General features: G+C 38.9%; 1 protein-coding gene across 8 annotated transcripts in view; it reads right to left on the bottom strand.

Annotated features, from left to right (window-relative positions):
* The window catches only part of gpat2 (glycerol-3-phosphate acyltransferase 2, mitochondrial), a 183,986-nt gene extending 171,140 nt beyond the window's left edge, over nucleotides 1–12,846 (bottom strand). For 3 of the 8 annotated variants that reach the window (XM_085294944.1, XM_085294953.1, XM_085294954.1), the window contains exons 1-2: nucleotides 12,715–12,843; nucleotides 5,049–5,114 (exon numbers count right to left, since the gene is read on the bottom strand). The gene's annotated coding sequence lies outside the window, so the exon portion shown is untranslated. Of the gene's footprint in view, nucleotides 1–5,048; nucleotides 5,115–12,369; nucleotides 12,416–12,566; nucleotides 12,691–12,714 lie in introns of those variants that run through there. The other 5 variants (XM_085294948.1, XM_085294955.1, XM_085294945.1 and 2 more) reach the window with 4 other exon arrangements.
* Nucleotides 12,847–22,789: the final 9,943 nt, after the last annotated feature.

The raw sequence follows: 22,789 nt of genomic DNA, 5'->3' as shown, positions 1-22,789 counted from the left end.
TGGTTTCCCTTTGATCTTTTCTGTGTTTTTTTTCCTCTCTACATACTTTTTATGAATCAGTAAACCTCACAGTGCTAACTACATTATTTATAGGCTCCAACAAATTGCAATACAGTTCAAGGCACTGGCAGAACAATCAAAATGTGTTCTAGTTTACCTAGAACCTTTACTGGCTTTAATAATATAATAAGTGAAATAAACACACACAAAAAAATGGATATGGATATAAATGAACTGCTATCTCCCCCCTGGTTTAGTGCTTATACATTGCAATTTTCCTGAGGATCAGGCCCTGACTGTCATTTGCACTTATGCACCAAACATTCAGCACTCAAGGTACCCAACTTTATTTGAGCCATCTGGGGACTCTCAAAGCTCGTGAAACCCGAAGGGGCATGACTGGAGAAACAGCTGAGCTGAGCTGAAACCAGGTGGTGGCTTCTGTGATTATCATAAATTGCTCATATCTGATAATACTTTCAAACATAACGTTGCAAGTTCACTTGGCACCTGAAGACCTCAAGCCTCGGGTTCATCGTTGACCCTGTAATTATGATCATCTGATCTGTAGATCACTACCTTTGGGTGAGCTAGAAAAGGCATCAGGGGAAGTTGCTGGAAAGGCCTGGCTGGACTACATGCACTGTGCGGGTGTATTGGGAGCATCTGGCAGCAGCTCAGTCTAGGACACAGGTGTCGAACTCCAGGCCTTGAGGACCAGTGTCCTGCAGGTTTTAGACATGTCCTTGATCCAACACAGCTGATTTAACTGGCTAAATGACCTCCTCAACGTGTCTTGAAGTTCTCCAGAAGCCTGGTAATGAACTAATCATTTGATTCAAGTGTGTTATTTCCAGGGAGTCATCTAAAACCTGCAGGACACCGGCCGTCGAGTCCTGGAGTTTGACATCCCTGGTCTAGGAGATAATCAACTTCCAGCGCACTGCTGAAGTGGCTATACAGAGTTATGGATTTAAGCTTGATGTCCATCACTGTAGCAACTCCTGAACCAAATTGTGGACACCAGAGATGTAGATAGCCATTAAGTCCTATTGAACTTGCTTAGTTTGTGGAACTTGAGAGGCAGCAAAGTTCAGAAGTCTCAATACTTCTTTTTGCAGATGATGTGACTCTATTGATTAAGCAGAGTGCGGAGCTGCTAGTATCAGAATTACCCTCTCTGGGTCTTAAAGTGTGGCTTTAAGCCAGAAAAGGAGAAGTCCCAAGGTTAAACTCACCTATGGCCCGGAGCTGTGGGTAGTGATCCAAAGAATTAGATTCAGGATACAAACAGCAGTAATGGACTTTCTTTGAACTGCGTCTGTTCTCAGTCTTAGAGATAGGGTGAAGTAAAGCTGCTACTCCTGGGTGGTGAAATGTTTCTCGTTATGTCCAACTAGGAAGAAGCTCTCTCAAGTACCATCACTGCTAATGAGAGTCTGGTCCCTGCCTATGACCGAACAGCAAACTTCAATGTTAAGTTCTCTTTTGCCTACAAAAGATATTTAGGATATTTGTGTGTGTGACAGAATTACAAATTATTTATTACCATCAAGACTTACCGATGCATTTTTTTCCTTTTGAATAATATGATCAATCTAGAACACTCTCAGTAACTGTTTTTGTAATTTGGGTTTTCCCCCCTCCATCCTAATCCCCACACATGACCTAGTAAAGTAAGAAACTGAAGCAAAAGTTTTGTTCTTTTTTTTTTTTTTTTTTCTTTTTTTTTTTTTAATTTAAAAGAGCCCTTTATACCACCAGCATGAGTTCAGATGAAAAGTTGTTTACAAGTTTGGCCAGAACGAGGGATGGCTGATCGCACGTGGTGGAAGTGGTGGTTTGGGTGTTAAGATAAAAAGATACTTATAGATACATTTACACCCACAAGGCTGTAGATGCCCACCCTCTGTCTCCTGGCAAGAAAAAGTGTGACACGATGCGCAGTTAAGGGAGAGAATACCGGCTTTGTGTGAGAGCATATGCTTCAGGAGAGCACAAAACACGGACAAAAGTAAAAAGAGATCAACAGTATTAAAAGCCTCCCTCAAGCCTATTCCTGTGGCTCAGAAGTCAGTGACATCTCAGGAGAAATAAGAGACGGTATGAGGTTAGTTTGTCAGTTGACTGGAGACAAAAATGGACAGAAGTACAATAAGCTCCGTAAGAATATTTAGAAGTGTTAGAGACTGAAGAGCCAGGGACTTGAGATTTAATAACAATTTTAAGAAAAAAAAATTGAGACATGAGTAGTACTTCGAGGGCTGTTATTAATTTCCAATAATTATTTGTCTGCTGTAGATATGACTACTACTAATGACATACTTTAAAAAATGAAAATGTAAAAATAAGAAATATGTTTACAAAATAATAATTGTTAATTTAATTTTCCATTTAACAAACTTGTGCATAACTTTATCCTCTCATTATTGTTTCTTTCCTCAAACACAAATATTATTAGAAGAATGAGACTGATATTAACATTTCCAAAGTATATAAGAATTCAGCTATGTGGTCTAAAACATCAACTGGCTTTTCTGTGACAACGTGATGTCTGTGATGTCTAAAACATAGTAGCACTGTGTAACAGTCTGTGCTACATAGGGGAAGCTGTCAAGGAGTAGCACTGTTTGTACTGACTGATTTGTTAAAACTTGTTTTATAAAAGCTTTGTTTTGTTTTATTTTGTTAGTTTGCATTTTCAGTTTTTAAATATTGTTTTTAATCTGTTTAATTTCAGTAGTTTGATTAGTATTCAGTGTAAAAGTATCAATACTTGTACACAATACTTATTGTGTTGACCAAATTGACAAAAGACCGAAACTAAAGACATCTCTTAAGTATGTCTCTCTTTTTAGTTTTACAAAGACATAATATAGTTTACTTTTTACTTTAGTAACCAAAAATCTGATATAACTTCAATTTTAGTAACTATGAAAATCCTGCTCTGATATGTGTAAGGAAGTCAGGCTTACCCTTGTGCAAACATACAGATGTAAGCTAAGATGAAACACTGCTCTTCCAATATAATCCCCAGAGCTGGTTTGCTTGTCTCAGTTTAGTTTTGGTACATTTGAACCTTGGTTCTTATTTTCATAATAATAGCAAGCTGTACGTTTTAATTAGTTTCAAAAATCTCTGTCAGAACATGGTATGAAATGTTTAGGTGGAAACTAGCGAGCTAACTTCCTGTTAACTTCTAACTCCGTTAAATTTAATAAATTCTGTTTTCATGGATGCCTTGATGTTAAATTGTTACACCTGGTAAAGCAGCAACGCTGATGATTTTATTAAAGATGGAAGAATTTAGACCGTTTTTAACTCTCGATGTTCATTTGACTTTGGGACCTGAAGTGGATGGAGTTTTGGACCCAGATTACTCTGCGAAGCTCCTCACTATGGCAGCCGTAATGCTCTGACAATCAATCAAGTCAGTAAGCACAACCAGAATTCATACATAAGGCACACTCTCGTTTTTTGAGAAAATTAAAGGATTTTAAGTGTGCCTTATAGTGTGGAAAATACGTTATACAGAAGAAAAGAATATATCATGATATATATCGTTACCGCACATGCTTCAAATTATACCGCAATATGGATTTTAGGCCATATTGCCCAGCCCTAGCTCTTAGGCACATACATCACAGGCCTCTCAGGTCGGCCCAAATGGTAAGAGGCCGAGAGAGACATCTGCACTAACTCGCTTAGCTGCACTCCTACTATGACATGCTGTGAAAAAGCAGAGCAGAATGGAGAGATGGATCGAGTTTCACAACACTTCTAAAACTCAAATGCAAATCAAATAGGCTATATTCTCGCCCAGGTCCAGAATGGTGATTTGTCTTTATATCGCTCCAGTGCCAGTGACTCTGAGCGGACGCACAAATATTTAACAAGTCTGTTACCAACACCTTCCCCATGTTTATTATTCCGGTCATTTATTTTTCTTACTCTTGACATCTTTTTTTTTCATCTTTGTGTTACAAATGATTGATCTCAGGCTGAACAGAACTTAGCACACTCACTAACCACACTTCCAAAAATAAAGCATTAAAAAAAAATCTATCCATCTATCTTCTTAACTGCCTTTTCAGTTCAGGGTCACAGGAGGGCTGTAATCTATCCTAGAAGCAAGGTACAACCTGGACTGTTAAAACTGAAAGACAGACAACCATTCACACCAACAGGCAAGTTTAGTCACCAATTAACCTAACATGTATGTGTTTGGACTATAGGAGGAAGCCAGAGTACCAAGAAAAAACCTACACAGGCACAGGGAGAACATGCAAGCTCTACAGACAAAGACTCCAGCCAGCTTGTGGATTAGACACCAAGACGTTCTTGTTGTGAGGAGACGGAGATAACTGCTGCACCTCTGTAGTGCTGTGCAGAGCAACACATAAACACGAGATACAACTTGTTAAATTAAAAAAAAAAAGTTTGTGTCCTTTTCTTTAAAAAAAAAAAATCCTAAGACTTGAGCCATATTCATGCTCTTTTGTAGCACTACTGCATTTAAAATAGGAGTAGACATGCACAGGCTTTGAGATGCAAAGATAAATTTTGAATGTATCATAGTGTTTACCGAGTATGGCTGGCCAATTTTGTTTTGCTATAAAATATGTATGAGGGGTGTCAAAAAGTTGCAAAACTTTCTTTTTTTACAAAGACATCTTTTCTATATGATAACAATTTATTTTTGATCAGAGAACTTTCATTTATTTTAAATTCCTCTCGAAACACCACATTCAAAGTTCAAACAACATTTCTTTTTGCCACTGTTAACAAAAATACTTGTAATAGTGACCACAACTTCCTGTTGCTATGGTCACTTTTAACATGGCAACTAAGTTACCTATTCAGAACAGTTTCAGATCACTGACCAAGACATTAACATCTCAAAGACAGCTGACCCTCCAGAGCAACAAATTTCCCACGTGTGGGACTAATAAAGGTTATCTTATTTACTGGAAGTGACTTAAAACAATGGACTCAAATGTGCCAACATATTCATAAGACTATGATGGCAAAGACAGAATCTGTCCTACCTTAAGCTGAAGCGGCAACAGGGTTTGTCAGGTGAAGACCACTGGAGAATGGACGCTCAGCGCTGTCTTGAAAGAATCAAAAATACTTGTTATCAACAAATATGACACAAAGTCTTGGTACTGTCAAATTATCACTACAAAATATGTTTCTTAGCGACATGAGCCAGAAAGAAAAGCTTTAACTTTACCCATAATTAAGTGACACCAAGACTGAGTTAGTGAAGAGATAAGGTTAAAATGAATTTTCTAGACAGGACAGCATTCATACATTTTTCCATAGCATAGCTATGCACTGCTGACCAAGACCTTGAGATCAACCCCGAAGGCACCCCCAAAGCTACCTACAGAACTGTCCTTGGGTGCATAAAGAAATCCTTTAACATTACATTTCAAACAATACATGCATGCGCATGGGCGTCTGTGTGTAGGCAGGTGTGCAAAGCAGGTCATGCCACGCACAGGCTTCTTTTATGGCTGTGTAAACTGAATGTGGCACATCTCCCCTTCCAGCAAGGAACAGTTGTCACCCCAACGATGAAATGAGAGCAAAGGAGAAAGCCTTCAAGGAATGAAAGCGTGGCATCTTCACTGTGATTAGGTATTCACTAACAGACAAGTCAAATCAGTGGTAATAGGAAGACATCAATGCAGTGAGTGAAGACAAATGAGACAGGAGAGGGATAAGATGTGAGAGGAAGAGAAATCCTCTGACTAAGAGCTCAATTGATTGCAGTGAACGAACACTATATTCTTTTTACCATGATATATGCAAACTGTATACAGCTGGACATTACTGTTTTAATGAAGGTAATCCAATTCATTACCAACTGTCGCTGAACAGCCCTGTACACATGCAGCCACTTGAAATGTGGATCAGCTCATGTAAGATGACACACATATAGGCTTCCCTCACGTAGTCCCAGTCAGAGGGTGAAAACTGTCTCACTTTATTTTTTTTCATTTTTCCTTTACCCTAATATGCATAGCAAGAAGGCTGCAAGTAGTATTCTTCTAAAATCAATTAAAGTTTTATGTTTGTCTGGATATTCGTGCAGAAAACACTTGTGATTCCATTTCCAAATGACTAAATTTAGTCTTAAATGCTCATAATAAGCCAGACAGCTGCAGATGCATCTGCCAGTTTATTTAATAATGTAAAATTATTAAAGATGGTATGTCAAAAGCACTGCCAAGTCTGCTGAAGTAATCCATATTCTATCTAAATGCGCATTTTATTATCTCTTTTGATTATGTCCTTGGGTGGCTGTAGCTCAGGCGGTAGAGCAGGTCATCTACTGATCGGAAGGTTGGTGGTTCGAATCCTGGCTTCCCCCAGTCTGCATGCCAAATATCCTTGGGCAAGATATTAACCCCAAATTGCTCTCCGATGCATCCATCGGAGTATGAATGTGTGTGAATGTTACTTAGAAAGCACCTAGAACAATGTGCTTGTGCGAATGGGTGTGAATGGATGAATGCACAAGTTGTGTAAAGCGCTTTGAGTGCTCAGAAGAGTAGAAAAGCGCTATATAAGAACCAGTCCATTTACCATTTTATAGTTTGAGATAGAATATGACATCAAATCTGTGACCAAATCTAACTTTGATCACAGCATTGTTTATCACTTTTAAAAATTCCCATGAAGTCACCTTTTCAGAAAAATAAATTTTTAGTTTATCAACCTGAGCCAAGCCGTATCGTGATATCGTTTAGTTTGTCAATCAGTAGAGAAACGTGCAATCTGATGCAGACAGCATAAAAATCAAATTCTTATTATAAAATATTTTGAAAAACTACTGAAAGTTACGGGGCCTCTTCAGATACTAATCTTCACTGCAGAGTAAAATTGAAGTTCTGCAACAGAAAGGAGTATATTGTTGCACTGATGTCAGATTTTTATTGAACGAGTCTCTAAGAGTACGAATGTTATTTATCTACTATCCTCCAATAGGTTTTTTTTTTTCTTCTTCTTTCTTCAGACAGTGGGTACAACAATAATAATAATATTAACAGTAATGGTAATAAGTTCAGGTGGAACATCACATCAACTGATTGCTATTGGCATGCTAATATAGTGCTGAGACTACAGTTACGATATCAATACGTCTGCCTGTTTGCGCTCATCCCACACAATCTTATTTAAAACCATACAGAAATATGATGAATGGTTAGAAATCCTTCCTGCAAGTATTGTATTTCTGAGGCTAATATTTTGTTCAATCTGGTAATACCACTGTACCCTGTCATGTGTCAGCATTTTTGAAAAACAATCTCCTTAAAAAAGCAGCAGCACAGGCCATCGGGGAGGAAGCTTATCACAGGGATTTATGCTCCCAGTAATTCTGCACACACGAAGTAAATGTATATCTACAGATTTATGGGACTGAGTCCTGCAGGAGTCTCCAGCCAGAGAGCGGGGCTATCTTTCCACTAAACAAATCCAAAAAGAAAATCCATGCAAGAATAAACTGCAATTATATGTGCTATAAATATAATAATTTCACATAACATTAAATCATAATGAGAATAACTTTCACTATCATTTGGGGTTAGCAGTAGCCATATAATAAAGGCACACTGTGCTTCTAGAGCGGACGTTTTTTTTTTTTATATTCCAGCATTTTCAAAGCTCTGTACACCCACATACATGTAGGTGTGAGCTCAGTTACTTTGATCAACCTCGGCTGGATCTCAAAGGCAAGTAATGCTCTGACTGCATAGATACCTGACCTGGACAGAGGAGGCTGTGATAGCTCTCTGTATAATGATGCTGAATTTAGTCGAGTTTATAGTAATTAAGCTGTTCTAGAAGCAAACCTAATGTCCACTGTTTATCAGTTGATTGGTGCTCTGATAATTGAACTCTTACTTAAAGAGACGCCCTAAGGTTTAATCTTGGCTCTGTATTTGTGTGTCCTTGTACTGAATTTGATCGTTTTTGTGTGCAAGTTTAACTAACTCTAAAGTTTGAATCTGCACTGCTTATTCATTGTGTGTCGGAGTGGGTGTGTAGCAGCAGTAGATTAGGGAATGTCTCAACATATCCTCTTAATTGAGATAAAATGATCATATTTAAAACTTAAGTCTTACCATTAATTATGTCTTATTTGAACAGTCTAGTAGGAACAGGGTTTGGTAGACACGTTGAATCTGCACTGGAGGAAGAATTAATGAAGTTAGTATAGAAAAACTGACTGGAGAGAAAGAGTCTTAAATAATATCAGCAGTTACTGAAGTTGCTCTACTTAATCATAAGTTGGTGGGACAGCCGTGAATTATTTTGATTTGATTATTGTTATTTAAATTTATTCTTATTTATTTGCTTTATTTGTTTATCTGACAGCTTTATTTGTGGGTTGGTAGTTTGCAGTTACAATATTATTTGTAAATAAGTTCATCAAGTAATGTCTACTTAAAGTGGCTTAACCAAACTCTGTTTCTTTGTCAGCCCAGTTGCAGTGCTGAAAAAACACTGGGGGTTGTTCCCAGTAACATGTCCTAGCTTTTTTTTAATGGAGCAGCAAATTTTCCTTTCCCCACTCCATTTTCTCTCCAGCTTATGAATCATTTGCTTCAAGGTGTACGTTTATGAGTTATACTAGGAAGCCAAACCTATATGATTTGTTTCTTTCTCAGAGAAGCCCACAAGCCAGCATCATACACAAAGAGGAGCTAACACTATTAACAAGATAATGAACCTCTATGGGAGTTTTGGTAGCTGCACACGGCAGAACATAACAAAGGAATAAATTAAACGTTGTTCCACTTTCAGAAAGACGTATTTTGTCTGCTGTACACCATGACAGAATTCTTTCCATGGTTAAGAGAAAAAAAAAAATCATAATATTTTACCCTCTCAAGGACACTCTCAAGAAGTCAGGGTCTACAATCAAGAGACATCTTCATAAATGTAAATACAGAGAGTTTACAAAAAGGTGCAAACTGCTGGACTCACTCAAGAACAGGACACTATCTTGGACACTTTCCAAATGAAATAATTCACACAGACAAAAAGATAGGCGGAAAGAAGCCAGCAAAAAAGCCATCACTGAGTGCTGGCCCCAGAGCAACCGACCCACGAACACCTTGTTCAGACACACTGTTAAAAATCTACATGCTTATGAACAGCTGACATATGCAATAACACTTCAAAAAGAGGTGGGAGAGAAAAGGTGGGAGAAATGGCTGTTATTTAGCCCACAAAAGCTAAGCTAATCGTACGAGGTGGAAGAAGTCGTTTTTCTTTTATGGACAATTTTGTTTTATTTTGAATCTTACCCCATAACCGTATGTACTATTATTTGTTGCCCGAGATTCACAGAATTTACAGAAAATGCACTATTGTGGGATATATATTGTTATCAGGATGATATGTCTTATATTGGGATATGAGATTTTGGTCATATCGCACAGCCATAACCCAAGAGATTCTCAGGACAAAGCAATGGGGTGCTCTTCAGTATGGCCAACTCAGACACCTGAGCTCAAACTAATATAGCAGCTTCTCAGTCATGAAATACAAAACTAAAAGCAAAAGGACTTCCAAAGAAGAACCAACTGAAAGCAGCTGCAGTAAAAGCCCTCGAGTTAAAGCTGAATGTCCGCATCTCAATCTCATATTGACGGATTTAAAATCCACTGAGGTTGTGTACAGCAGCAAAATTAAAGATATTGTGTCTTTGTTCAACAAAATATGGATATACCGTAACTGCCAATGTTGTTGTGGTCCTGGGTGTCTGTAACACACTTATTGTTTTTCAGTTCTTATATTTTCCAGTTTTAATTTTTACCTTCTTCTCTCCTATCTTCAGTTACTCCTCATTTCCTTTGAAGGTTAATGTTCTCTTCCATCCAGAATTAATGTTATTTCCTGCTTTGCTGCACCCTCAATACATTTACCTTCGTCTAACTCTTTGCACCTGTATGTCTTTCAAGCCTTAGTCCAGTCACCCCAAATGGTGGATATATAGCCTCATCTTTTTCTTTGCTTTTAAGTTCCATGTGTCTTTTCTGCCCTTTTTGTGGGTTCCTGTTTTTGTTTACTTGCCCGTTGAAACTCAGTGCTCCGTTTTTTTTGGCATCAGCAATGAACATTGCATGAACCAACAGCCTTTGAGTCCTGTACTTGGGCACTCTCTCCAACATTATCCCAACAGACTTGTTAAACCGATCATAAAGAACATTTCTGAATATCTACTTCTTGCTGGCTTGTCAAACTTGTCTTCACATGATTATTGACAAAGATTTTTAGTGGAGCTTTGTGATCTGGTTCAAATTTTTGTAATGAATAAAACAGACCGCTTTTGGAGACAAAATATATTTGTCACTGCTAGTTCTTAAATTCTGCATCACTTCCATCATATCACTACTACTAACATGCACTTTGTTTGCTTCAACACTGAGATTATGTCACTACTTGAGAGTTAGTGCAGATAATTGGGGTCATTTTCAAAATCATTATGTTAAAATAATTACTGAAATTTCATGTAATGATGGGGCTAAAACATAGAAAACTAAGCGTATGATTTTATAACATTTTCTAGGTGGTTCCAATTTATGAATTTGCCATCACAAAGAAAATAATTTACACAAGATCTAAATTATGGCTTAAACCTAATAATATTTTAATTATTGATTAGTCAGTGGTTGTAGTTCAATTTAACCTGATAGCCAGTGTGGTTTCCTCACCTCTTCTTCAGGGCTGCAGTGCCAAACTCACAGTCTGTGTCTATTTTGACATAAACACGGCACAGCTGTAAACACCCTGAAGGCAGTGAATTACAGCAGCTAAGTTGCACAACACCTGTGGAAAATCCAGGGTTATCAGATTTTTATTTTTTTTTAAAATCACCACCGTGTGAAGAGATGTGCAGTTTTTTTCTCTGCAAACCAAGGGATGAAAATGTTATCATTATTGCTAAAAAGCATCAAGGGCTGAATTTGCCCAGCCATAAATCTTGTACTAAACCAGCAACTGTGTATAATGTGAAAAGGCTCAGCAGCTGGTTAAAAGCAGCAAATGAAAATACTCCGAAGAAGTTATCACAAGAAAGAAAGAAAGAAAGAAAGGTGAAATGTCTGGTGAAACTGGCTGAAAGCCGAAGTATCACAGACTATGATCTGTGCCGACTTTGATAACTTGTTTAATATTTCAGAGCCTCCTTTACGTGTAGGCTCTGACTAAAGCACAATGTTGTTGTTTTTTTTATGATTAAACTACAGCCACATAATAGCCAAGGCAGAATGTCAGAAAAAAGTGCATAGGCCTTTTCTTAAATGTGGTAATAATATCAATAATCACTTTTACAAAATTTACAAAACTTGCAGTATTAAAAAAAATGCCAAAATACATCAAATGAAAGAGAAAGAAGAAATGAATGCAAAACTTTTATAAATATCTCTGCGGCGCCCATCTGAATGTGTCTCACCCTGTCCATAGCACTCGCCTCTGTCACACCAGTCCTCTGTACATCCATGAACCTCCTCTGATATCTTCGTATTTTTCCCCTGCCTGGTAGCTCCGTATTCAACATCCTTTGTCAAGTATATCCACTATCCTTCCTCTACTCATGTCCAAACCATCTCAACCTTGTCTCTCTAACTTTGTCTTCAAACTCCTCGATCGGAGGTGTCCCTCTGATGCACTTCTAATCCTGTCATGCTGGTCACTCCTGGTGAAAATCTTAGCATCTTCACCTCTTCCACCTCCAGTACTGCCTGCTGTCTTTTTGTCAGCATCACTATCTCCAAACCATATATCATAGCAAGTCTCACTAACCATATTACTTGCTGTAGCCTCTATTTCAGTATTTTTATGAGTGCCCAGTTAATTAACCTAATCCAAATATTTGATGTACTGCAATATAATCTGTTTAAATGGATCCAAAATGCTGACATTTAAAATATTTGAATTAAAAAAACACTTTGTTTTCCTACTGCTTAGACACCAACAGAAAAAAAGCATTTACAGTTGTGAATTCAACTGTATTTTAGATATTTATTTGGCCTTGTGGGCTTTTGCCATTTCTACTTTAAATGCAGCATATACCAAAAAATTAAAAATAAAAATCTTACTAGAGGGTGAAAAAGATGTGATTATTATTTAAACATTAACCAGCACTGTCAGCAAAAACAAAAAAAATGGGCAAAATCATTTATCCCAGCATAACAACACCTGTAAACACTGCAAAGCACTTGAGATACATACTTCTTCTAAGAAAGTCTTTTGGCTACCCAGGGCAATTAACAGTAATCAAAACGCTATCCCTAGATTTACAGCAGACTGAGCAGGCTCGTTAGCTGTTAGCTAACTTGGCCTTACCGACTGAGCAGATAAAGATGACTGGGCTCGTGATTCACCATATGCCGCCCGTTTCTGATATTTACCATCCCAAAACAAACACAGCAGCCCCTGGAGTGTTTTATCTTTACAGCTGCAGAGCAAAAAAGTGCCAATTAAATAAGCTTTGGGCAAATATCAAAAGTCCTATGGATCAACTTGTTCTCACATCTGCTCACCTGCCTCATGAAGTGCTCCACAGCACCTGTGCACAGATAGCTCAGAAGCTAGCAGCCCCGCGTGCGCAATCAATGAACATCACAGCATCTGTTTTTTTCTGAGGTAAGCGTTTAAAATCCACAACAGTGTGCTTAAAAAATAACTCACCGGAGTTTTTAACACGTTTCCTGTATCCACAAAAACCCCACTCCCCTCCAAAAATACAGCAAAATCGAGACCGTAGAAAAATAACTGAGCTTTTAAGAAAAGTGCAGTTCAAACTCACGTTCAAAGATGTCTACCGGAAATGGAATAGTGTAATCTCCTTGCTGTTTGTGACAATGTTATATACCTGCAATATAATAATATTGGAATAGATTCAACAAGGTGTTGGAAACGATCCTTTATACATTATCTTTATAATGTATAATAATTTATATTTCAGAAGCAGCGGTAGTTTTATTATCACATACACATATACATAAATACAGGTGGTTTATACTATGCAACAAACTTCTTATTTCTAATTGAATAAAATTCGGTTTTATAAATTATATAAAATTCTCTCATTCAACAAGATAAAATTAAATACATAAATAAAATAAGTATCCCAAAAATTTGGGGAGAAAGTAAAAAGTAATAAATATGCAATAAATGAAAAGAATTAAAGAGACCTGGGGCTTTTATTCATTAGTTAATTTTTATGTTGTATTTATACTTTTTCATTATGCAGCTTTATTTTGAACATGTTAAAATAATAAAAAAAATTCAGAATGCTGATGTACTGCAGGAATGTCAAACATGAGGCCCGGGGCCCCGGCAAAGACTTTTATGTGGCTCATCAGACATCTTCAGAAAATGTGAACATTTAGACTTTTAACTGTATTTTAATGTGTTTTTACAGATTTTCCTGCCCCTATGGCCATTCATATTATACCATAATTGAATGTTAGATAAACAATTTAATGGCAGAACAGTCCCTATAACCCCTGTTAGCCTCCTGTTACCTACCAGAACACTGGCTAGTAGAAAGAAGAGTTTTACTGGTCTACACAACTTAAGATTAAAGTCTAGGATTTACTGAGTGGCTGGAAAAAGAAAATATCCAGTGAGCAGTTGATGCCCGAGGTCAGTTACTACCTCAACATCTCAATGTTAGTGTAAACAACATGAAAGCATTTGAGCCATCCTGTCTATCAACACTTCAGGCTGCTGGTGGTGGTTTAATGGTAAGAAGGACATTTTCCTGGCATACTTTGGGCCCCCTTAAACATGCACGGTTTAAATGCCAACATCTACTATCTACATGAGTATTGTTGTTGATCATGTCTATGACCACAGCCTACGCATCTTCTGATGGCCACTTCCAGCAGGATAACACATCATGTCACAAAAACTGTACCCAACCACCCTTTACAATCACCAGATCCCAAACCCAACAGATCACCTATGGGATGTGGTTGGATCTCTCTCCAGAAATTCCAGAGTTTCCAGCAGCTTTTCAAATCTGTGCCATGGATGCAAAAGGGGTCCAACCCATTACAAGTATGGTGTAAAATGGCTGGCTAGTGTGTATACCTGTGTGCATGTGAAAGACACTGAGTGTGCTGTCATATTATTCATTATTTTTATTATTCCAGTTAACCAATTCTCAACAAATATTAGTCCAACTACACCTGATTTGTGTTTAAACCTAATGCAGGCCAGAGTCTTTCCAAGTTCTGCAGCCTCTGTGATCTGGCTGCTTCAAAAAAGCAGATTATCATGGCAATGCAGATAAACTGTACACCATATACGGGAGAGGTCAAAAGAAGGAAAGGTCAAGTCAGATAAAAAATTTTCAGTGTTCACTTATCTCAAGTATTGCCAAAGCTAAGGAGCCAAACCAACATAAAAATAAAGAACTGCCAATATGAAATGCAATAGATTTTATCTTGGCTGAATGGTAATCATTGAGACTCTCAGTGAGTGCTGTAGTGTTTTACTGAGCCAGTTTTAACAGATGGGGAAATGAAGAGCTGCACACTTGATTGTGCGTGTAACACCAAGCACTCAGTGCATCTCAAACCTCTTTTTGATCCATCTTTTGAGGAAATACTTATTTTCTAGACATCTGGGGGGAAATTTTTCTCCATTGTATCTAGGCACAGAAGTATTGATGCAGGACTGATGGATTTGCTATTCTTCCAAGGTAATTTCACTGATTAGTTCACCTCTCCAGGTGAAGCCATGTAAATCAGTGAAATCACCTGGAGTGAGCCCCAAAGGTCCAAAGTCATGCCTATTTCATATGTGACATAAAAATCCAATGCTGGTAATGAAAGAAAACATGCTGGATAGGAGCTTCTCCTGAAGAGTCTTTCAGATGAGGCACAGGTGTTTCCTTTCCTTCTCCATCTTAAAAGCCTCAACGGGACAGTACACAACATACCATAGCCCTCACAAACATAATTAAAGAAACGCCAGCCGAATGGATGCATCAGAGCATAATAAATCACAATATGTGGGATGACTTTCCTTTTTTTCCTGCTTAAAGTTTGTTGTTTGGTTCCTTCTTTAAGCAGCCTTAATTAATTTTATGTTCTCTTGAGGGCAGCAGAATAACATATGGCACACTGTTATCTTCTGTTATCTATGTAGTTAGGTGAAATGTAAGTTTATTCATCTAACAGCAACATTAGCATTTATTTGGAGCCGTCCTCTCTTGTTGTTTGATGAATAAAGCTCAATACTCACTCATCATTGTACTTTGTCATTCTGTTTATTAGCGCAGTGCAAGCTGTGTAAAACAGATCCAGAGCTTTGTTTAAACCACCTGCTCGCTGCTACTAGAAACAAAGTTGGTGTAAAGAGACAAGAAAAACAAAACTCTGAGTTAAAACAGGGGAAAAGCTCCAAGGACAGGAGGTACAACGCAGTGTTGGTTTGTAATTCTCCCTTAGATTTATCACTACAACTGAGGCCTTTCACATTAAAGAGCCATTTGATCCATTATAATATATGCTTGTTACGACCCCCTCTGCTAGGCGACAGGAGGGGAGAAACATACACAAGCCCTCTCACGAAATCTGAGTTAATAAGGGGTTTTATTACAAACATTAAACTGAAAACCGACGGGGCTGTTCAACAGACCACCGGGGAAACAATTAATACACAATGAAAAGAACAGGCAAGAGTAAAAGCTAAGGGTTAAACAAAGAGCAACACAGCAAACAGGTTTAACAAACAAGCTTCACATGCACCGCAGCCAAGGAAGACACTGCATGTTCACTTCAGAGCAGCAGTTCACCATAGTGTGAAGGCTCTTCAACCTTTTATACTCCCAGGTGCAGACAATCAGCCAGTCAATTGGTCATGGAGTGGTCATGGGATCTCCAGGCAGCCAATCGTCCACGAGGTCTGGCATGCTGTGATCTGCATAAAAGAAGGCTGGCACAGGACTCCCAGCAGCCAGTCATCTACGAGTCCTGGCACACTTAGATTTGCATAAGCACAAAAGGGTAGTCTCACTCTCTCCAAGGCCCAGGGCCGTAACAATGCTAAACTGCCACTTTATTAGGCATACAGTACTTTGTGAGCAACAGGTCGTCGCCATTTTTGACTTTACAACTGCTTTAAGTCTTCATAGCACAGATTCCCAGAGAAGCATTTCTTGTTTTTGATCACTGTGAAGTGCATGTCATGTGATTCACATCAGTTTTACATTACATTTACTGAGCCCTTATTGTGGATGGAGACATTTGTCTTCCTGGAAGCAAAGACAGATCAGGACAGAAATGTTTGATCATGGCATAAAGACGATCACTCAGAACAACTCTGTATTGATTTCTAGTCACCCTTCTCTTGAAAAACACCAGTAGACCCAACCTGCCTCCGGATCCCCTCTTTGGATTACTCAGAAATGTATGGTTTTGCTGTGACTCTCCTTTCTTACCTGTGTATACAGTACAGGTGAGGTTAGTGTAGGTCAGGAAAATTGGTTTAACAAAAATGTTTTAAGCATAAATTAATTATTAAATATTCTATGATATCGTCAAATAAGGCCAACATTTATTCATTTTATTTTGCATCCATCCATTTTTTCTCCCATTTATCCAGTTCAGGGTTGCAGGAGGACTGGAGCCAATCACAGCTGTGACAGGATGAAAGTTACTTTATTTTATTTCTTTCTGTTCTTTTTTTTGTCAATGCTCCATCAAGCATAGTCACAGTGAATCATCTGCTCTATCGTCTCTCTCTATCACCAGCACCCTAACCCTCTGCATGTCCTCCTTCACTACATCTATGAGTTTTCTCTGAGGTCTTCCTCTTTTCCTCCTTTCTGGCAGCTTTCTCCAATCCTTTCTCACTTTTCCTCCATGTCAAACCATCTCAACTATCTCCAAATTCCTTGACCTTAGTTATCCCTCTGATATACTCATTTATAATCCATTCTCGTCACTACCAATTTAAGTCTAAACATCTTTAGCTCTGCCACCTGCCTTTTAGTCAGCGCCACCGTCTCCAAACCACACACATACCAGGTCTTACTGCCTTCTTGTAAATGTCCCCTTTCACTCTTGCTGCTATTCTTCTGTGATAAATCACTCCTGAAACTTGCCTCCACCCACTCCACCCTACCTGTACTCTCTTCTTCACCTCTCTCTTGTCTTCACTGCCCATTGCTTTGGATGATATGATACATGATACATATTTATACTCATCTACCTTCACTAACTCTGCTCCCTGAGGTTTTACTGTTACACCTGTCTCCCTCTCATTCACACACATGTATTCTGTCTTGCTTCTACTTACTTTCATCCCTCTTCTCTCCAGTGGACACCTCCACGTCTCTAGACTCTCTTCCACCTGCTCCCCACTCTCAGTACCTCATCTGTCAGCCTGTCCATCACCACTACAAACAAGAAGGGCCTCAGAGCTGCTCTCTGATGTAATCCCAGCACCACTTTGAAGTGACTCCTACTGCGCACTTCACCACTATTTTGCTGTCCTCATCATGTCCTTCACCACCCACATACTGCTCCACCACTACTGACTTCCTCATCCAGTACCACAGTTCCTCTCTTGGTGCTCTATTATATGCTTTCTCTAGATCCACAAACACATAGTGCAACTCCTTCTGACCTTCTCTATGCTTCTCCATAAACACTCTCAAAGAAAACATCACATCTGTAGTGCTCTTTATTGGCATGGAGCCATACTCCTCGCTGCTTCAGCAACTCTTTCCCATATAAACCCAATGCATGGTTCATCGGCTTTCTTCCTCAATAGTTACCACAGTTCTGCAAATCACCCTAGTAATTGAAAAAGGCTGCAGTACTTTTTCTCCTTTCCTCAGGCCTCCTCCCACTCTCTGTGTTAAACAATCTGGTCAAAAACTCCACTGCCCGCTCTCCTAGACATCTCCATTACCTCCACATTAGGTCATTGGACCAACCCCCTTTCTTGTATCTGTCATTTTCATAGCTGCCCTCACTTCCTTCTTATTAATTGTCTGCACTTGCCGATTCAATGATTTTCCTCCATCTGACCCCTGTACCTCCTCTCTCTTGCTCTCCCTCTCTTTCATTTTCTTCATTCATCAGCTCCTCAAAGTACTTCTTCTCAGCACATTCACTTCACTCATTAGTACATTTCCATCTGTGTCCTTAACCACCCCAAACTGCTGCACGTAATATTCAAGCCCAGTTTCTCCTAGAAGCCAGTTGAAATAAATATTTTCCTTTCCCTCAGTGTCCAGCATCACCTTTTACTTTGCCTTTGCGACCGCTTTCTTATACCTCTCTCTTATACCCAGTACTCCTCTCTTTATCTACCTGTCTATCCCACTTTTTCTTTGCCAACCTTTTCCTTCGAATAATTTCCTGTACTTCCTCATTACACCACCAACTCTTCTTGTCTTCTTTACTCTGTCTATAGGATAAACCAAATACCTTCTTGGCATTTTCCCCTCACCACTTCAGCTGTATTTCTGTTCCCTACCACTCAGAGCTTGTCTCAACTCCTTCCTGAACTCTGTGCAACATTCTTCTTTCTTCTTCCTCATTTTATTTTTTTTAATTTGATTTTTATTTTTTATTTTATTTTATTGCTACAATTCAGTATTCAGATCTTACAGCATTTGGAGTAATACTTTATTTTATGGTGTATAAACATATATGCCAGTGACCTCCACCTGCCTTTCTCCTTTTCCCCCCACTATTTCCTTCTTCTTGTCTTAAATTTATGGAAGTAGCAGTGGTGAAAAGTTACTGCTATTATTGAGACTGTCTTTAGCACAACAGTTAAAAAACAACCATATGCTTTTGGGTGATTATAGTCCCAATAACGAATTTATCACAGGTGTATAAATCTCACACATTTTTCAAGCCAAGTGTTGTGTCTCTCAACTATCTCCACATTAGAGGCACTTCACCAACTGACTGTGACTCACCATAACTGCTTTGAATATTTTTAATGTATATCTGCCGGGTGTGGGTGTTCATCTGCATCCTAAATGTGGTGTCAATGAAGTATTTAGTGTACTTTCAGCCAGCAGAATATTGAGATGATTAGGCATCCACCCACATATGGATCCTATTCAGAAGGCAGACTTGTACTATAGCCAGACTGGATTGTGAGGGGAAGTTCCGAGACATCTCAGGATATAGCTGTGATAATTACGTCTGCACAATTGTGTCTCCATAACTCATACAAGACTCACATGTGTGGCCAAATTTACCTTGATGACACATTATACGACTCGCAGTTATCTCTATCTACGTCAAGAACTCAATTGTGCGCTTTGTATTCACCAAAGCTCAGCTGATTTTGATCACTGCTTGCAGCCTAAGGCTCACTGTGAGCTGCTACTTCTGGAAGAGAAGTCGCACAGTTTCTTTTAGCCACAAAAAAAAAAAAAAGACTGAACATTTTTAATGTGACTGTGACGTGTGTCTGTCCACATGTGACTATAGCAGGCACAAACAGGCAAAGGTAGATTGTGGGTGTAGGAGATGCTCATAGTGACCAGATTTTAATCACCAGCGGATGCCAATTTATGTTAGGTTGGTGTCGTGATTCATTATCGTTCATTCCAACACTCACTGGTCACCATCCTTCATAAGCAATTTAGGGAATTTCGCTGCTGTCAATCAATAACACCCATGCCAATCAAATTACCCTCTTTTCTCCCAGGTCCCCTCCAGTCTCTGATCACACAGTCAATTGCTTTTGTGATTTGGCACACAGTGACATCCACAGGGGGAGATCTGCCTCTAACAATCATTCACTGCAAAATCTCCATCCACCCCTCCCACCCTGGAATAAGAGTGGGAAATGTCTTCAAGGGGATTGTACATTAAAGCATGAGCACACACATGCATGCTTTTGAATTAAAGTGCCAAGTTGAGTATTTGGTTTGGGTTTTGCATCTCTAAAACTTTCAGCTATGCAGTCTGGTGTTATTGTCCTCAAATGATAGAGAAGTGTAAATAGGAATGGTTTACTTTTTCATTTTTACTTGGGCCCCCAGCTGAATGTTAAGTTGCTCTTTAAATATATTTCTAAAAGCATGAGTTTCAAAAAAATATTAGAAATTCCTATTTTTTTTATGTTTATATGAGTATACTTAACTTTTTTTGCACAGTTGCACAGTGAAAGTTCTCACACAGTACCCAGAAAATCAATTATTCTGCTGTTCCACCACAAGCTGGGTTTCAAGCAATCTCTAATAACACTGTTACTCACTATATGAATTAACTATGAAAAGGCTGGTGGTGTTGCTGGCTTGGTCCGGCCCCCAAAAGAAAGTTACTGTAAAGACCATCTGGTGGTTAAAAAATGTCATTCAGACCCCGAAGAGGATGAATTAGTCACTGAATATCAGTAATTGTTCCTTTTATAAGATCATGCCAAGTGGTACCAGCTCTGCCTTTGCAGTGCTTAAACTTTAGGGCTTTTCACAGAGCATAAAGATGTGCCTCTTGGATGAATAATGTGTGTCTGACATGAGTTTTCCATAAAACATTGGAATGCTTGGTTGCATTAGCTCTAAAAATGACACGACGGCTCCCTGGGCTGATTGAGAAATTCTAAATCTCTGTAAATAGAAAGTTTTTTCATCTCGAAATGTTACCACACCTCTCTTCACTCTCAGGTACAATGCAGACTTCAAGTTTCTTGTTTAGGTTGCTTTTGGGATTAGGACTGAACTCCAGACTAATCCCAAACTAGCTTTTCCCACTTTCATGAGGTGAATTTGAAAACCAGGCTTCTAACGGAAAACTGAACATATTTTTTATTTTATATTGTGGAAATCAAACATCTAAGAGAAGTGACAATATCCAAAACAATTTGCACTTAACACATGCATAAGGACAGTACAAATATACAGTAATGCTAAATCTATTAAAGTAGACACTTTTAGCTACCGGAAAAATCAGCTCAGTGCTTTGCAGATCGGCTTTTTTGTTTATTCAGCATTATCAAATGATTGGCATGGGAACATTGCATGCGTATTTTAACATCCAGCGTGTTATCTTCTTGGAACAGTAACAGAACTGTAATTCTCTTCTCTATGGTTTACCTCATAAATCCCTCCATAAACTGCAGTTGGTTCAAAATACAGCTGCTCGTATTATTTCCAGAACTAGATCCACTGAACATATAACACCTGTTCTTAAACAGCTCCATTGGCGTGTGTATATATTAGGGGTGCAACGATACTCGTATCGATATTGAACCATTCATACAGTGCTTTCGGTTCGGTACGCATATGTATCGAACAATACAAAATACATTTTTAATTTATTTTATCAACTTTCCTTCTGACGATGCTGTCTGTTTTGAGCGCTCAGTGGATCTGCGCTCGACAGTGCAGCCTAGGCGGAGTAGTCGAATGAAGATGAATGATTCCTCAATCAGATACAGGGATCGCAAAATCGCCTGCCTGATGTCCTGGAGCTAGCGATTTTTTCCAGTCGGGCTACCAAAATCTATCTCTGCCCTGCCCGTCGGGCTATCATAGGAAGGAAAAATATATGTCAATGCTTTTGCATTCTTTCGGAAATGTAGCTGGGTAATTATGTCATTGGCATCGATGAGCCACTGCCTATATGTGACATATTGAAATCGCGTTTGAATTTGCGCTTGTTTTTTGCTTTCACTTTGCAATCGTGCAACTGTGTATAGAGAGCGACAGCACTGATTGGTGAGTGATGATAATTTGCGCACCAATTCCTCTGACATAGTCTTATCAATCGTTAGCTTACTATGCAAACATGATAAGTGAAATCTCCCGCAGCAAGCTTAAACATATGAGAGGTTGATCGCGCAGAGAATCGCTGAGCGTTATGTGAGTGCGTGTGTAAAAGCAGCAGGATATATATTGTAGCGGGTCAGGGCTGTTCGGGGTTCTGTTTGTACAGTTATGTTTTGTTTATGTTGCCATAGTGACGGGTGACGCCCTCTCGCTGCGACGGTGTGTCCTTCCGGGGTCAGAGGGCGCCCTGTGTGTTGTTGTTGTTGTTGTTGCTGTGCTGTTGCTGCGCTGAGCAGTTAGCTAGCGGCAGTGTTCTTCTGCAGATGTCAATAAACGGCTGTGCTCCCTGGCTAGCTCACAGGGAGCAAGACCAAACGATACCTCCGTCTCCTCCTTGTCTGAGCTCGCCACAATATTTTAGTTCTGCTGAGCCAAATAAGACAGGTCAGGGTGAAGAAGTGACAGCCAAAGAAAAGCTTACCACAAAACGGAAAAGTTATTACAAATCAGACTATAAGGCAAAAAGAAAGTGCAGCTTTATGGTTTCATGGACAAAAGAATTTCTGTGGCTGCAATATGACAAGCGAAATAACCAGGGCTGCACATAAGTGGTCCGCAGGTGTGCATTCGCTGTCAAAATAAAAAACGGGCACAAGATAAGAAGTTGCAACGCGTGTTTGCATACATAAGATTTTCAGAAGGAGGACAGACATTTGTTTAGAACTCTTAAAGATGTCGAAGAAGCAAGCTCCTTTAAGCAATTACTGTGATGTTCCTCCACCTCCAAAGAAATGTCAGAAGGAGTCCGAACCACAAAAGAAGCATGTATTCTCGGAAAAGTAGTTGCAGGAGGTGAGCAGGCTTCAAACAAATGATGAACGCACAGAGATGTGGTGCGGAATGTGCCGTGAAAATTTAATAAATGACAAATTAAAAAGGCATGAACTTTTTTTTTTGTATCGAAAAAATATCAAACCGTGACACCAAAGTATCGAACCGAAC

The sequence above is a fragment of the Mchenga conophoros genome, linkage group LG12 (assembly GCF_057382185.1).
Source record: "Mchenga conophoros isolate Kocher_MC1m ecotype Shallow Benthic linkage group LG12, M_conophoros_male_GT1.1, whole genome shotgun sequence".
In the NCBI taxonomy this organism is placed as follows: domain Eukaryota; kingdom Metazoa; phylum Chordata; class Actinopteri; order Cichliformes; family Cichlidae; genus Mchenga; species Mchenga conophoros.
This window is presented reverse-complemented; position numbering and strand designations above follow the sequence as displayed.